Genomic DNA, 18,733 nt, shown 5'->3' with positions numbered 1-18,733 from the left:
AAATGGGGAATTTGAGTACAGGAGAAAGGTTGATGAAGGACTTATGCCCGAAACGTCGATTCTTCTACTCCTCGGATGCGACCTTACTGCTATGTTTTTCCAGCACCACACTGTCGTCTATGATCACCAGCATCTGCATTCCTCATTTTCTCATAGGGGTACACTTGTCTTATTGCAACTATACAAATCCTTGGTGAGACGTCATCTCGAATATTGTGCAGTACTATGTGCAGTTTTGGTTTCCTCACGTAATAAAGGGCAAACTTCACATTGAGGAAGCACAGCCAAGGTTGATGAAACTGATCTCAAACATGACAGCCTTATTGTGGGAGCAGAGTGTACGTCGACTGGGATTGTATTCCATTGGGTTTCGGAAGGTGAGTGGAGGTCTCAGTGAAATAGATACAACTCTGGGAGAGGCAGATTGGAAGCAGGAATGATAATTCCCCTGGCAGGGAATTTCAAATACAAGCGGCCAAAGCATTAGGTACAGGCAGGCTACTCTGCACAAAGATGAGGATAAATGTCTGCACTCAGAGACTGGTGAACTCTCTACCACATAAGGCTGTGAAATCCAAGGCACTGGATATAAACAAGGATTTCTAGACTCGAACGGTGTGAAGTCAGAACAGGTGTATGCTGTAGAGTTAAACGTTCAGACATCATAGTAATGAATAGTGTAGAACACTCTATGGACCGAAGTGATTACTGCGGCTCCAAATTCATATCTTTCTGATAGTTAATGTGCATTGCGATGTGAGCATTGCGTGGGAAAAGTGCATTGAGCAGAACTGCAGCCAAAAACCAGAATGGGGGAGGCTTAATGTGTTGAATGGCCAGATGCTTCTGTGAAATATGTGGGAAAGATCTGCAAATGTTGTGACAAGCTCACAGATGTTAGGAAGGACGACTCTGCAGAGTCGGCAGGACTGTGGTTCCCAGGCAGAAGTAGGTACTGCAGTTTCTGGAGATGAGATCAAGTTTAGAGTTAAGCTGGAAAAGAATAGCAGGTCAAGCAGCAGCCTAGCAGCAGGAAAATTGACGTTTCGGGCACAAGCACTTTATCGGGGTCCTGATGAAGAGCTTTTGCCTGACACTTCGATTAACCTGTTCCTCGCATACTGCCTGACCTACTGTGCTTTTCGATCATCACTCTCATCAGGACTGTATTTCCCATTCCCTTTTCCGAGAGCGAGGCTGAAACCGGATGTTCTGTCCGGGTTTATCATTTAAGACTCGAAGCAGTTTGGGACATTTCAGTGTCTAGCTCGACTGTGTCAGAGACCATTGAAGAGTTTAGACATGTCTGTGTATCTGGAGTCCCTTTTAGGACAGAACTGGAAATCAAGGGAGATTTGCTTCCTGAAAGCACATTGGAGAAGCAATTTGTTGTTTACAATCGGCATTGGTTCAGGGTCACTGTCAATGCCTCCAGAGTTTAGATCTCGCGATGTATTTTTTTTAATTAACTTCCACCCGCTGCCAGAACGTTAGCCTGGTCTGGACTAGTAGTCTAGTGACATTTCCACATCAGCGACATCTCCACATGAGGACCTATCAGAAAGCATTCTGAGCAGGATATGTCTGTGCTTCTTGACAGCTCAATGAAAATAGAACTTTCAAATGTTTGACTATCCTGATCGGACTGAGGGGTTGGTAATTGGACAGAATCTAATTGCTCTCCTCTTAATGGACTGGACGTAATTGAGTAATTCTGCACATCGTCACGTAGACTTCAGAGTTGGAGCTGGAATGAAACAGTTTCCTCAGGGACACGGCTTCCTGTGCAGCACAAGTCTTCAGTCAAATTGTAGGAATGGTGTCAGTACCCATAGCCTTTATCGTATCTACAGTGTTCAGATGTCTTTTTATGTAACGTGCAGTGAATGGAATTGATTTAGACTGGCACCTGTGATTCTGAGGGCATAATAGAGAGGTTGAGGTGGAACATGAGCTCGACACTGTAGATGGCTGTAGATGGTGCAGAGGTTACATCCTTGTTTTTTTTACAGTAATGTGCAGAACTGTTCCAGTATTTATAATGAGGACAATTTTGGACGCCTCTCCTCCAGCGACTTGTTTCATAGAACATCTCCATTTATTCCTGGATGTAGCAGGACAGCAGAGCTTAGATATGATTTGTTGGTCGTGGGACCATTTCGCTATCTCGATCAGATGTTTGTCCTGCTGTTCGGAATGTAATCAATCAAGTTCGGTCCCTTTCACGGGTTGTGATCAGTTTTAGAAACACATGGTTCGTACCATGGCCTGTTCACCTCCACTTTAACGCAAGGAGTATCTGGTATAAAAGTGATGAACTCAGAGCATGGATCAATACCTGGTGCTATGATGTTGTGGCCATCACAGAGTCAAGGGTTTCTCAGGGGCAGGAATGGTTGCTGGATGTTCCAGCGTTTAGAGCATTTAAAAAGAATAGGGAGGGTGGGGGGAAGAGGAGGGGATATCGCAATACTAATCAGACAAGGTATCACAGCTACAGAAGCTTTCATTCTCGAGGAAGATCTGCCTACTGAGTCTGTATGGGTGGAAATTAGGAACAGCAAGGGAGCAGTCACCTCGTTAGGGTTTTACTACAGGCTCCCCAATAGCAGCAGGGAGATTGAAGAAAGCCCAGTCGGCAGATTTTGGAAAAGTGTGGACGTAGTAGGGTTGTTGTAATGGCTGACTTTAACTTTCCCAATATTGATTGGAACCTCCTTCGAGCAGAAGATTTGAATTGAACTGTTTTTGCAAGGCGTGTTCAAGATTTGGTACTCGGAAACGAACTGGGGCAGGTATCCGATATTGTGGTGGGAGAGCATTTTGGTGATAGCGACCACAACTGCCTCACATTCTACATAGCTATGGAGAAGAGAGGTTTTGGCAAAATGGGAGGACATTTAATTGGATAAGAGGAAACTATGATGCGATTAGACATGAGTTAGGAAGCATGGACTGGGAGCAATTGCTCCATGATAAAGGCACTATAGACATGTGGAGACTGTTTAAGGAACAGTGGTGCAAGTGATGAATAAATATGTCCCTCTGAGACAGGCAAGAAGATTAAGGAATCTTGGATGACGAGAGCGGTGGATATTCTCATCAAAAGGAAGAAGGTAGTTTACACAAGGTGGAGGAAGCTAGGGGTCAAGCTCAACTCCAGAGGATTACAGACTGGCGAGGCATGAGTTCAAAAATGGTCTGAGGAGAGCCAGGAGGGGGCACGAGAAAGGCTTGGCAGAACGGATTGAGGAGAACACAAAGGCATTTTACACTTATGCGAGGAATAAGAGAATGGTCAAAGAAAGAGTAGGGCCGATCAGGGAAAGGATCAGGAACTTGAGGGTGGAGTCTGAGGAGGTATGGAAAGCCTAAAAAGAGTTTTTTGCTTCTGTCTTTACGAAAGAAAATAACTTTGTACTGAATCAAACCTTTGAAGAGCAGGTGTGCTTCCTGATATGCATAGAGATGGAGGAAGCTGATTTGCTGAAAATTTTGTTAAACATTAAGCCTTACAAGTCGCCAGACCCGGACCAGAATTGTCCTCGGCTGCTTTGGGAAATGAGAAATGCAATTGATTCGCCACTTGCGAAGATCTTTGCATCCTCGGTCTCCACTGGAGTCGTACCTGAGGACTGGAAAGAGGCAATTGTAATTCCTCTCTTCAAGAAAGGAAATAGGAAAATCCCCGGCAATTACAGACCAGTAAGTTTTAAGTCTGACGTCTGCAACGTGTTAGAAATGGTTCTGAGGGATAGGATATATGACCATCTGGAAGAGCATGGCTTGATTAAATGGAGTCAACATGGCTTTGTGAGGGGAAGGTCATGCCTACAAACCTTATCGAGTTCTCTGACAATGTGACTAGAAAAGTTGATGAGGGTCGAGCTGTAGATGTAGTTTATATGGACTTCAGCAAGGCATTTGATAAGGTTCCCCTTAGTAGGGGTTTTCAGAAGGTCAGGAGGAATGGGATACAGGGGAACATAGCTGTTTGGATGCAGAATTGGCTGGCCAACAGAAGATAGCGACTGTTAGTAGAAGGAACATATACTGCCTGGAAGTTAGTTTTCCACTCTACTCTTTGTAATTTTTATTAATGACTTGGATGAGGGGATTCAAGGAAATGTCAGCACGTTTGCAGACGACACAAAGGTTGGAGGTGTCGTTGACAGTATAGAGGGCTGTTGTAGGCCGCAGCGGGATATTGACAGGATGCAGAGATGGGTTGAGAGGTAGCAGATGGAGTTCAAACTGGATAAATGCGAGGTGATGTATTTTGGAAGGACGAATTTGAAAGCTGAGTACAGGATTAAGGATAGGATTCTTGGCAGTACGGAGGAACAGAGGCATTTTGGTGAGCAGGTACATAGATCCCTTAAAATGGCCACCCAAGTGGACAGGGTTGTTAAGAAAACATATGGTGTTTTGGTTTTCATTAACAGTGGGATTGAGTTTAAGAGTCGTGAGATCTTGTTGCAGCTGTATAAAACTTTGGTTAGACCACACTTGAAATACTGCATCCAGTTCTGGTCGCCCTATTATAGGAAAGATGTGGGTGCTTTGTAGAGGGTTCAAGGAGGTTTACCAAGATGCTGCCTGGACTGGAGGCCTTACCGTATGAAGAGAGGTTGACTGAGCTCGGACTGTTTTCATTGGAGAAAAGGAGGAGGAGAGGGGACCTATTTGAGGTATACAAGATAATGAGAGGCATAGATAGAGTCGATAGCCAGAGACTATTTCCCAGGGCAGAAATGACTAACACTAGGGGTCATAGTTTGAAGCTAGTTGGAGGAAAGTATAGAGGGAATATCAGAGGCGGGTTCTTTACACAGAGAGTTGTGAGAGCATGGAATGCGTTGCCAACAGCAGTTGTGGAAGCAAGGTCATTGGGGACAATTTAGAGACTGCTGGACATGCATATGGTCACAGAAAATTGAGGGTGCATACATGAGGATCAATGGTCGGCACAACATCATGGGCTGAAGGGTCTGTTCTGTGCTGTACTGTTCTATGTTCTGTGTTATATGTACTTGTCACTGAACCATAGATCAGGTTTAGTATAATGGTAGATTTAGGAAGCATCGCAGACAAAATGTAGCAGTTTGCGTTTGAATGCAATTCTGCTTATGCTGTTGCTGTCATCTACAGCACCACATGAATATCAGGAATTTTCTGTTCAAGAAAGTTCAGAGAACATTGAAAGTTTTTACATGAGATTTTTGACCTGGAAGTGAATTGAGGGCAGTGGTGTTTAAAGGGGCACTATCGAGTTATGCAACATGCAAACAGACCCTTCTGCCCAACTCGTCCAAATCCACAGATTTCCCAAACTGAATGCATCCTTTTCCCCTGCGTTTAGCAATAAATATCTAAACGTTTCAGTTCATATCCACATTCAATTGTATTTTAAACGTTGTGATTGAGCTCCCCTGTGTCACTTGATTTTACAATTCGGTACATATACACACCACCCTCTGTGAGATACAGCTGTCTCTTAGTTCCTTTTGAAATATCTGGCCTCTTACATTAAATGTATGCTTTCTGGTTTTGGAAAGCACAATCCTCCATTAACAACCTTGCATTTCACCCAATCCATGCACCTAAGCCTTTTATAAATCTCTATAAGATCACCTCTCTGCCTCGCTTGCAAAAGCAGAAAATAATCCCATTCTATCCAGTCGATCCTTATCTCGAAACTGCGGGCTCCATCACTTCATTTAAAATATTGTGCAGGGAAATCAGAGTTGATGCTTCTGGTCCCGTGACGCTTCATCAGAACGCTGAGGAATTTTGCAAATATCTCAGCTCGTGGTCCTGCAATTTATTCCCCAGCTTCTTGCAATGACCTGAGATACGTTTACGGTTATGTATTATATGTCCTCAACAATTTCTTTTCTGTAAAGTGGCTTCATTTCAAAATATCACTGCATGGATTTATTTCCACAAGTTCCCTTTCTCCCATGCATTTTCCACAGTACGCACGGATGTGCATTTGCGTATACATGATGCATATCTTCCTGTAGAACCTCAAAGATTGAGCAGAAACAGGTTGTAAAGCAGCAGAGTGGGGGAGGAGGTATCCTTGTGAGGCAAATGTATGCAGCATCGCCAGGCGCTTACAGACTGTTTTGTTAAACTGTTAACTGTGGTCCTGTGCTTTTCCATTTTTATAGAAAGGGCTGTACTGTTTGACATTTTAACTTTGCCTTCTTCGTTTGTCTGTTTTGTCCAAAGATTCAATATTTTGCGTGGGAGGGGAACGTTGTAACTTAGATTGCCACACAAGTGGCAAGTTATTTTCTTTCCTCTTTCCTCATGTGAGTTCAAGGGATAATAAACGTAATAAATCAAATTCGTCTCCTGTGGAATCACAGATTCATGGCTGTTTGATATTTGTGGGCTCAATTCTCTCCTTAGTTTCTCTTGCCCTGAATATACTTGTCGGATTTTTTTTTTAATTTTCCATATCCTTGTGAGACAAATCATCTCATGTTCCCTTTTGGCCTTCGTGATTTCCCTCGCAAGTGTCCTTCTCCGCCCCAAATGTTCAAGGGATTCACTTGATCCCAGGTCTGTGCACCTGACATATACATCCTTCTTGCCCACAGCCTCAACATCACCTATCATGTACTGTTCCCTAATTCTGCTATCATTGCCCAGCACACTAACAAGAGCATGCTGTCCCCGAACTCCTATTATCTCGCTTTTGAAAGCCTCCCATTTGCCAAATGTCCCTTTACCTGCGTACAGATTCCCAAACATCTTTTGAAAAGTCCCACTGCATGCCATCACAATGGGCCTTGCTGAAATTTATAATGATAAGTTGTGAACAAACCCTATCATTTTACAGAATCATTTTGAAAGTAATAGAATTACGTTTCCTGGTATCACAGTACACCGACATTAACAGCTCAGTCACATGCCCTGCCTTATTTCCCAAGAGGAAATAATGTTGAGCCACATTCATGTACGACACAATCTGTGCGGCAGGACAGGCATGAAAGACTGGATGTCTAGGTGTGCCTGTGTGTGAGTGTGTTTGTCTGTGCCTGTGTTTTTGTGATTTAATGTAATAATGTGTGTAACATAGCATCTGCATTTCTCAGCATTTGGGTTTCTCTTGTTTTGGGAGTGAATCCGTTGAAATGGGGATCAAAATGTCCTTCCTCACTTTCACACACTATCTCGGTCTGTCCCTCCCTCTTGTGTTTAAAATGATGTAATATGACCATCTGCTGGCCACTTAAAACCACTGCAAAAGGAATAGGTTTGTTTGGAAAAGGTGTCAAAGACAGTGACTTTCTGAGATTTGAATCGAATTGTCTTCATTGTTGTTTGCACCCTAATGAATATCGTGAAAAGTTTTGTAATGCCTTCGTTAAGGTCCAAAATTAGGTACAAGATACCGATGTAAAGAAATTAATGCACTTGATACAAAGTTGAAAGAATTATCAATGAAAGTCCAGACGAATAATAAAAAGAAAAGGAACAGTCTCAATTTACATCCCCTATCACCCAAGTCTGCACCGGCACCAAGTCAGTCCCCAGACCGTGCTGGGTTTGGTCTCCAGGCAGCGCTGCGCCTAGCCTCCAGACTGGACTAGGCCCAATCTCCAGACCACAGCAGACTCAGACTCCAGACCGCACTGTGCGGAGTCGCCAGACAGCACTAGGCCCCGTCTCCAGACCACACTGCGCCCAGTTTCCACACAGCACCGGGTATGAGTCTCCAGACTGCCCCGGGCCGCGTCAACTGACCACACCATGCCCAGTCCATAAACCACAGTGGGGCCAGTCTCCAGACTGAAGACATCCCAGACTCCAGACCACACCAGTGCCAATCACAAAGCTCCGCCAGGCCCAGCATGCACACCACCCTGTGGCAAGTCTCCAGAATGCACTGGGTCCACTTTCCAGACTGCACAAGGCCCAGTGTCCAGGCCATCTGTGGCCCAGTCTCTAGCCCGCACCAGGTTGAGTCTTCAAATTTCACCGGGCGTGCTCTTCAGACTGCCATCGTCCCAATTTCCAGGCTGTACCGGTCCCAAACTCCAGACCGCATTGGTCAAGTCTCCAGACCACACCAGACTCTGATTCCAGACCGCAACGGTCCCAGTCCAAAGACTGCACCGGTCCCAGTGTCCAGACAACACCTGGTGTTCTCTCCAAATCTCAAAAGACCCAGTCTCCAGTCCACACTGGAAACAGTCTCCAGATTGCACCACTCCCTGTCTCCAGGCCGCACCGAAGCCAGGCTCCAAACTGCACTGGGACCATTCTCTAGATTGCTTGGAGAGCAGCCTCCAGACCACCGCAGACCCGGTCTCCAGACAGCATCAGGCCCAGTCTCCAGGCCGCAATGGGCCAACTTCTTGGACCACACAGGACACAGTCTCCAGGACAAACAGCACCCTGTCTTCAGGCTGCACTATGTTTGAAATCTCGAGTCCTCACCTCCCCACACCACGCTTTACACTGGGACTCACATTTTCCATTCGAGTCGGACTAACTGGGAAACGCTAATTTCTTAGCTTAAAATAACATTTCAGAATATAAGGAAAACTAGAAAAAGCAATAATAGCCAAGCAGAGAATATCTGGCTGGAAACTTTTGATTCTGCCACCATCTTTAGGACATTTTGCAGCTGTTTCCTCTTTCAAAGAATAACTTTGGAGACTCAAAGCTTTTTTTCCAATTCTTTGTAAACCTCTCTGAGATATTAACAGAAGGAAATGAACATGTACATGTATCGACTGTGTGCTGCCCTTGGGTTTGTTTCAGGACGTTACAATCCATTCTCACTGTAATTTGGAAAAGCAAAGACATTGAAAGTTAGAGAAAGTGCCAGAAACTTCATCCAACCTCTTCCAAACTGCAGCACTCAGAGTGGCTTGGATATAGTTGTTCTGTTGTGGTCTGAAAAGCTGTCCATGCGTGAGAGATATCTGTTCCACGTTTGTACATCAATGTACTGTGCTCTGCATAGCTTCCTGTGCTGTACAAATATCTCGTCATGTTTTTTTTTATCAATCCACTGCGCTGTGCACAGCTCCCGGTGTGGGACAGATTTCTCCTCCGGATTTATAGATCAGTGTAATTCTGTGGTCTGCACTACTCCGCGTGCTGGACAGATACCTAGTCCAGATTTACAGATCAAAGCATGGTGTGATCTCCATAGTTTACCACATTCGGCAGATACCTGCGTTGGACGGACTAGAGCTTTATCTACGCAGAACTCCGTGCAGAATAGATGTCTCCTCTGTGTTCATGACTCTCTGCCATGAATTCAGATAGTGGAAGCATTTCAGCTGACCGACAATGACTTTAATTCACATTCTTGAGTCACAACCGAATGAATGTATTAATTTTGGCCAGGGCAATGGGACACCATTTTGACATGATCAAGGCAGTGACACCTTCTCCTGCGAATTATCTGAAAATCAGGGTGATGTTACGAAGCAATTTCCTCTGTGTCATCACGTCATCCACATGAACACCGAGCATTTGCATTTGCACGAACAAGCGACAACCACAATACATGTGAGAGTCCAGGTAAGAGAGAAAAGCTGATATTTTTTTTTCAGAAATGGTTCAAGGATAGAGGTATTTTAGTTGTAACATCAGGTTGGAACACATAAGTGGTTCTGCATCGAACAAAATAGATTGTCGTAAGATTTGATGAATGCGTCTCGGTTGATGTTAGGTTTAAATAAGGTAGATAAAGACCAGCTCTTTGCATTAGCTTACAAGAAAAGGTGTTCGGGACAAAGATTTTCGGTATTGGGCTGTTGGGAAACAGGTACTACGAGATGTCAGGAAACAACGTCATTTTCATTTCACACAATACAACATATAAAGGCCAAGAGTTGAACCAAGTGCTGAAGCTAGAACGAATAAAATGGCACATTCAAATCTTGGTATGGATTTGGTGAGAGCTTTCAATCTGTAAATCCTCCTCGAACATTATTGAACATAAGTTTCCAAAAGCCAACTCAGTGAGCCCGGGACAGAAAGTCAGAAGAAACAAATATTTCTGCTTTTTGGATTTTGCTATGCATAACCCCTCCCCGCCTCACTCCCTGTAAAAGGACTGTGGAAACTACATCCTTGCCAGCTCAGGAGAGACATTCGAACATTCACCACTGGACCAGGATAACTGCACATGCGCATTGCTGTCTTTTCTGTGGAAAATATTGTGGCCGATAACCTGGCTCTGGGAGGAAGTGGAAGCATTGATTCGCACCGTTTCACGAAACAGGACCAGATAGTTACTTCTACGGGCCCTGCAGCATACGCAAACAGTTTACGAGGCCACTCTGTATAACCACCCCACCAATCACTTCTTCCACTCCAACTTATTGTTTCCTTTATTGGAGCTGTGGGAAAAGGGCGACCGCTCATCAGGATCGCTCCCATTGCGCATGCTTCAGACTGTGGCTTGATGGCGAATAGGTTGCACAGTGACGTTTTAAGGCGAGGAGCTCTGTGCAAATCCCTACATTGTGGAAACAGGTAATTCGGCCCAACTGATGCACACCGACTCTCCAACGCATCCCATAGACTCACCCCATGCCTCCAAACCGCCTGAAAATGCACTCGGCACTGCCACTCCGCCTAATGTACCCTTCCTCAGACAGTCTGAGCAGTTTAGCAAGGCCAACCCAACTTATCCTCGACTTCTGTCCTGTGCACAGAAACTAGCGCAGCAGGAGGAAATCCATGCCGACAGCAATCGAAAATCCAAGCTCCACATAGCCCTATGAGGCTGGAATTGACTCAGGGTCCCTGGTACTTGGAGGAGGCAGTGCAAACACAGAAACATAAACACGGGGTATCTGAAATGGATCATTCGATCCAGCAGCATCTGTGAAAAGAAATCAGAGTTTGTGTTTCAGATTCGTTTAAGCTTCAACCGTTCTGTGCAACCGAAACATTCCCTTTACAGTTGCTGCGATACTTGCTGTGCCTTTTCCGCACACTTTGATTTTATTTTCTGATGTACCACATCTGCAGTTCATTTGGCATTTTCGTTTTTCATTCGTGTTACTCACTGAGCCACTGTAAAGGATTATGTGGCCAGCATTGTAGAACCTCTTTTTTGTTGTTGTTGTTTTGCGTGCAATCAGTATTTCTATTTATCTTCTCGAAGCACAACTGACATATGGAATGCATTTAATAGAGAATAAAACATCACTTGAAAGCCCCGTGTATATAATATCACAAAGTCTGACAATAAGTATGAGATTACATGGTAAAGCCGCCATAGTCATTCTTAAACGATAAAAGCCAGAAAAACTGTGGTGGTTTAACCACAGGGACACTATACCACGGAGGATCACAGGGGTTGAAAAGGAGTCATTCGTGACAATCTCACGGCATCATGAGGAAAACTGGCAAATGGCTCCGAGAAAGAGTTTGGCTTGTACAAACGTCTTCACGAAGGAAAGTGTAAAGTTCATATTCCAGCAAAAAAAAATATTCTGCCATTGTTTAAAGGATCTGCATTTGTTCAATTGAACACTTTAATACATTGAATAACTATAAAAAGTAGCACTTAAAACACAAAAATCAAAAGCAGTTTCAAGAAGAAAAAGGGACAAACATTGTGTGCGCCTTGCTTGATGCTCCAGTAATTGGTATTTAGCACTCTTACTTCTGTTGCCTGGGTTTGAATCGCAGAGAATGAGGATTTATTGAAACTGCATAAACTCTGAAAAATGAATATGAATTCCTGACATTCAAAACATAAACGTGAGCAGCTTTGTTACAATGAGTGAGAGTTTAACATCAGAGATGAAAGAAAATCGGAGGAAGCGCTGAAAACCATTTTCTTGCCTGCTCAGACGCAGTATCAGAACAGATAGTGCTGCATATTGAAACGTAGACTTTCTTTGGAGGCTTGGCTTGTTGGATGCAGGTTGTTTGCTTCCCTTTTAGGACAAGAGGAAATGTGGACTGCAGAAGCTAGATATCTGTGTCAAAAAGTGTAGCATTGGAAATGCACAGCCTCTGATGTGCTCACAGTCGACCTTTTCCGCATAGTCCCTTCATCAGCAATGTGGTGAGGGCTGGGAATTGGTTTGCGAGAGAAATAGGAAGGTGCAGTGCAGGAGGTTGGGGCTGAGGGGAAGGTATCTGGGAAGGCTATATTGAGATATAGTTGGGAAGTAATGGAAATACGTCAGTGAGCCGGGTGGAGTGGTAAAGTGTGAAGGAAGATGGACAGCTATTACAGTTTAAGAGGATAGTGCCAAGGTGGAGGTTTCGTTTTGGGACGAGATAGGAGGTGAGGGGAAAGGGCGAAGAGTAACCTGTCCCCCCTACGGCAATCTAGTACCAGAGTGTTACCTGAATAAAGTTTGCCAAACCAATAATGCGTGGATACCCTCAATACACTGAACCGAGATATGATGTGCAAAGACCAACACACAAAGTACAGGTCTTGTGAGTGATTACTCCGGAGTGATGAGTGTACCAGGTTAAAAGAAGAACACTGGTCTTCAGCACCCCCATTGAGCCTGGCTTCACGAGGCCCATAGTCTCCTTTCACAAACCACCATTACCCTTCCCTTTTCCTGACGTCTACTCTGTTCTTGTTTTAAACTGGCTGTACAATAGCCAATAGTACCTGACATTGCTGATATGGAACTGTAACTTGCATGGAAATGATCCTGTCTAGTTTACGAACTCATTCTGCTTCCAAAGATCAGATAGTCTCTAATGTTACCCATTAACAGGCCATTACCATTGAAGCACTGAATCCGAATGGCAAGACTACCAGGGACAATCTCCGTTTTTATCAATAAAGGCACTGTCGGATTCAGCATTGGAATTTCCCATCTTTCTGCACATGATCCCTTCATTTCTGTCTCGTTTTTGTTACATGCCGCTTTGTCATATAAAGTTTCTAATACATGGACCCCCGTCCCCCTTTGCCAGTGTGCACTTCAGTGGCTCTGTAGCTCAGTTGTTAGACAACTGGTTCTGTAAACTATGTGTCATGAATTTGAGTGTCACTGTTGCTTTGTGAATTTTGTACAACTGCCATATTCAACATCTAAAGGTGCACTTTGTTTCAAAAAGACTCCCGCATTGAAGTCTGAAATGGAACAATATAAGCCAATTGGGTGTAATTCTACTTTCTGGATTTGGTGTCTCCTCAGACCTGTGTCATTCTTGAGAGAATGTGTTTCCCTCTGTCTGTGAAAATGAGGGTCAGTTACCCGAGGGAAGCGTGAACAAAGTTTCGTATCCCAGAGAAACAAACAAGTTTTGTTTGAAAGTTTGTTTATGAGTAGGGGTCACGGAACCAGATATTTTAAATTTGATTTCTCTTCACAGATGCTGACAGATCTGCTGAGCTTTTCCAGCAAATTCTGTTTTTATTTCCATCTCAATCTTCAGTACTATTCGTTTTGTTATTTGAGATTAAAACGTTGCAGAGAAAATGCGATTCAAATGATCATTTGGAACTTCAGAGCACACAAGGCTAGAGGCCAAGTGCAGGAAACTGGTGTCATGAGCCTCTTTCCAATGTTCACAAAACTCATCGACTCCATATTTTGGAAGAGAAAATGATCTCCAATGAATTAAAAAAAAGCCAAAAGCTAAAAGAAACGGTGGAGTGGATTTGACCTTCATGCATGGTGGTCCAGTCGGGAGTGATCCTTAGACTTCAACTCGATTCGATTCCCGGTGAGAGAATGCCGTTTAATTCTTCCTGACAGTGACAACAGTGAAAGCAGAGGGGCTATGACTGGAATCATTCCATTGTCTAAGATCCGTCATTGTTCCCGAAAACCTCAGAATTTCATGTGAAAAGGGGGGAACAGCCTTGACTCTCCTTGCTCAGTCTGGCTAGTAACCTGAAGAAGGAAGAGCGTTCCAAAGGTTTGTACTTGCAAATAATTTGGTTGGATTATAACCTGGTGTTGTGTGACTATTAACTCTGCTTAGTCGGACACTTCACCCTTCATTCCCCTCTTATTGCATTTTAAAGAGTTTTTAATGATTCAAAAAGCAGAGATAGGGTTTTGGTTTTTGTTTTCTTCCCATTCCCTGAAGCGGCAGTGATTGGGTTGGTTGGTTTGTGAAATGGAAAAGTGCCCATGAGCAGCGTCAGGGATTATTTCTGCAACCCTTCCTCTGACAGCGCGATCCGATTTACCCTGGTATTCTCTGGGACATTTACTAATGTGAGGCAGTGAAAGTATTCTTCTTGTTGCAGATACAAACCTCATCTCGACTTCAGAACAATGAGGGAGAAGAGTTTGGAAGAATAAAGACATTGTGAACTGAAATCAAACCACGCAAGCGACAAACCAGGTGGATCCCTGGCCCTTTGAATACCTCACGCCCCCGTGCTCCAGTGCTGTGACGTTTTCAAGAATATGAGAAACAATGTGACAAACACCAAAGATAATCAATGTCACTGCTTCACTTCAGTAATCTCCACTTACTTGAGCAGAGCCTTACAGTAGCAAATGAAACATATTTGTCCTCAGGTGCTTGCTTCACGGTGGCCTCCTTCTCTGCTGCAACTTTCCATCCTTGTATTCACAGTCACTGTGCTGTGTCATGACTCATTCCAATTAAACGTCTTTTCAGACTTTGAGGCATGACCTCTTGACTCTTGACAGGGCTTGAGACCTGACTTGACTCTGAACAAATTCAGTTAAAATCCTATTGTCCTTACTTGCCGGGACCAAGAATCCGAAGAGTTGAATGACTCCTTTATTGTTGTCGCCCCTCAAAACAAGCCCCTCCTAACATCAGCCTATTCTGTACCTTACTGCAGTGCATCTAATGAACAGCATCAGACTAGCGCAGGTCCAGTTTCTTTTTATTGAACTCCATGGCAATAATTTGAAATGCTTGGCAATTTGGAGAGAGAAGCATTGCTGATGAAGGCATTTACAATGTGAAGAACAGACACAAGAGTGTGCAAAACTCAGGTCATGAGGGATACCGTCAGCATCACTGGGGTTCGCTGCTTAGGACTCTGTGTTTAACTTCCCCAGAGTGGATACAATTCCCAGTGAGGAAATGAAGATTAAACTCTTCCTGATTAAAATATCCAAATGAGAACGAATTTCTTCTTGCATACAGAACGCACACCCTGATCCTGGCAGAATCATTTGAGTGATTATTTGCATCCATCAGGAAGGCCAGTACCAGCAGGTACACTGGAAAATGATGACCACATATCTCCCTGCATGGATCTCACCTTTCTGCTTTGGAAATATGTCTCTGTTGCTTCGGTGTCTCTGGGTCTACATCGCATAATGCCATCCCTCGCGTCATCATGGCTCTATCTCCATGCTAATTTTTCAAGGGTTCAGGAAAATAACTCATTCCTTCCACCTCTGTGGTAATTAGGGTGCAGTGAATGCTATCCACGTGAGAACAGGCCATATCCCAAGAATCCATTATTAAAACTTGTAAATACAAACCAGACACCTGCAATTCGTCGGGAATAAAGTGAGAAGAGGAGCGGGGGTGTGAAATAAAAGTGAAAGGCAATGAAGAATGTGAGGCATGTAGCAGTAATCAGTGTGGAGCTGGTGGTGCACGTTTTAGTACCGGTGCTAACGGGTCAGTCTTTACTGACTGGTGTTTACACTGATGCCTATACCACTGCCGATGATTCTACCACAATGACCTTGTTCCTCTTGTTGTGAGCTTCCCTCTAAGTGCATTAAACAATTAATAGGCACCGACACATGAATCCATATCTTTATCCTATCAGTTTAAATAGGTGAAAGTGTCAGTTTGAAAATCAATGCAAGAGGAAATAGTCTGTTTCTGTGCATTTCGGGGAGGATGTTCAGCAATGACTTGTCCGACTTTAACAAAATCAGAGGTTGATTGTAATTCCCATTCAGCCACTTTTGTACAGAAAACAAATTTCCGAATTACTATGATCAAGTGATTCAGAAAATGCATGTGCGGGCGAAAAAAAACTTACTTAGATCGTGGTACTGTGGCTTGGCTGGTTAAAGTCCCTGTCAGGTAAACAGAACATTCTGAGTTTAAATCACAACGTTGCCTGCTCACGTTGTCGATGGCGAGTCGTTTCAACTGTTCTCAAATGTTGCATTGCAGACCAAACAGCTCAGAGTTCTTCCTGTGTTTGAGTTCAGCCCGTCACGAATTGGTGTTCACTTCAGTTCCATTAGTGAACGCTGTGCCTCGCAAACTATTGATTCAACCATGAATTTATTTCTTCTTTTCCACAAACACTATTCAAATTTGAAAGGCCTTTATTAGCTCTAAGGCTGCTTCCATAGCCAAGACCTGAATGAAGTCAGGGCTTAAATAGTTATCTTTGTCTTTTCCTTTCTGTCAGAGAGCAGTCATGTCGAATTGAGAATGGTCCTTTCAGTGACTACCTCAATATGTTCCTCCATTTGTCTTTCTTTGTGTCTGTGTATCCACCTGACGGTCTTTCACATTTCCCGACTTTCTCTTTGTCCATATAACCCAATTTCCATTTCTGCACTTTGAAAAACTTGACGTTCGGAGGAAGTTTGGGAGTTGAGCTCCTGACAAGTGTTCTTCCCCCTGGTTGTAATGTGTAGATATGGGGTCAGATTTTCTGGAAAATGTGTGTGTCACCTCGGCCTCTGGTAAGGCGACATTTCTTGCGTCCAAATCTTGTGAACCTGTAGGATTCTAAATATTGTCGAAATCCACCAGAAATTAACGCAATTTCATTTCAATTATAGGTTGACAATGATGTATTGGCTGTTGGTGTAGAAATAATAAGGGACGACAGTAGGGAACGAGGGTGATCAGGTCGTGATGTCTGTGCCATTACCGCAAAATTCGGCAAGGCTGCAGTGTCGACTGCCTCACCTCATTGTTCACAATAAACTGGGAATGAATGACTGAAGGTTAAAGAGGTGGGGAAGCAAAGTGTCTTTGGAAAAGAGGAAATAGATTCAAGGTTGAATCAATAGCTTGCGAGGAACAGTATTCACCAATGGAATTGAAGTGATCCCCAATTTGTGACGGGCTGAACTCAAGCACAAGAAGAACTCTAAGCTACTTGATCAGCAATGCAACATTTGAGCAAAGTTGAAACGACCTGCCATCGACAACGTGAGCAGACAATAATTTTATGTTTACTTGACAGGCGCTTTAATGAGCTAAGCCTCAGTGCCACGATCTAAGTGTTTTTTTTCTCTCTCTTCCCCCAGACGTGCAGTTCCTGAATCACTCGATCAAAATAAATGGGAAATTTGTTTTCGGTACTAATATAACTGAGTGAGAATTGCAATCAACCATCGATTATGTTAGAGACAGTTGGAGGTTCTTAAAAAATTTAGCAAATACGTTGATTATCCTGATATTTTCCTAGGCATTACGACATCGAAATGTGTAACTAACTGTGTTCTGTCGATCTGAAACATTAACTCTGTTTCTTTCTACAGATGGTATCAGACCTGCTGAGTTTCTCTGTCAATTCTGGTTTTTTTTATTTCAGATTTCCAGCGTCCACAGTTGTTTGTTTTCTCAAAGGCTGACTAATGTTTGGGGCAAAACTGTACAGCAGCTAGATTATTTTTTCCCTCCTAATTAGTTGAGGAAGATACAAAGATGATTGCTGAGTGAAGGGCTGTAGATGCCACATATATGAACTTCAGTAAGACGTTTAACAATGTTCCCGATGGCAGGCAGATGAAGATGGTGAAATCGCATGGGGTACAAAGGGTACTGGGTATATTGGTAAAGAACTGTTTGGGCAGTAGAAGACCGAGAGTTGCAGTGGAAGGGAGTTCCTCAAACTAGAGGCATGTGACTCCTGGTGTTCCACAGGATTCTGTGCTGGGACCACTCTTGATTGTGGTATATATTAGTGATTTGGAGGAAGGTGCAGGTAATCTGATTAACAAGTCTGAAGATGACACTAAGATTGGTGGAGCAGCAGATATTGAAGTGGACTGTCAGAGAAAGCAGCAGGATCTAGACAGATTAAAGAGTTGGGCAGAGAAATGGCAGATTGAGTTCAATGCGAGCAAATGCGAGTAAACATTTTGGAAAATCCAACTTAAGAGCGAACTATACAATAAATGGAAATGTCCTGGGTGAAATTGATGCACGGGGAGATCTGGATGTTCAGGTCCAGTTTCCCTAACTATGTCCATGCAGGCCGATAGAATGGTCAAGAAGACATACGACATGCTTTCTTTCATCAGATGGGGTATTGAGTTCTCGAGTTGGCAGGTCGTGTTACCGTTGCAGCAGACTTAGTTTCGGCGACATTTAGAATACTGTGTACACATCTCTTCGCTAAATTACTGAAAGGATGTGCATGCGTTGGAGAAAGTGCAGCGGAGGTTCACCAGGAGGTTCCCTGGTATACAGGGCGCAAACTATGAAGAGAGATTGAATAAATTTGGATTATTTTCATTCGGAAGAAAAAAGACTGAAAGGGAAACCGAATGAGGTTGCAAAATGATGACAGCTATGCAGAGCGAAGATGGCAAAAAGCTTCATCCCAGAGGGCGATTCTCAATTACACGGGGTCACTAGTACAAAGTGAAAGGCGAAATATTTATTAGAGATATGCATGGAAAGTTCTTGACGCAGAGCGTGTAGAGTGTCTGTAAGGCGTAGCTAACGGAGGTGATAGCGGCTGACACTACAGCATGATTTACAGCATATTTAGACAGACACGTGAATAGGCAAGGAGTAAAGGGATACAGACCACAAGGAAATAGGCGAC

The sequence above is a fragment of the Chiloscyllium punctatum genome, chromosome 33 (genome assembly GCF_047496795.1).
Source record: "Chiloscyllium punctatum isolate Juve2018m chromosome 33, sChiPun1.3, whole genome shotgun sequence".
In the NCBI taxonomy this organism is placed as follows: Eukaryota; Metazoa; Chordata; class Chondrichthyes; order Orectolobiformes; family Hemiscylliidae; genus Chiloscyllium; species Chiloscyllium punctatum.
The sequence above is the reverse complement of the archived record's forward strand: the minus strand, read 5'-3'. Positions refer to the sequence as shown.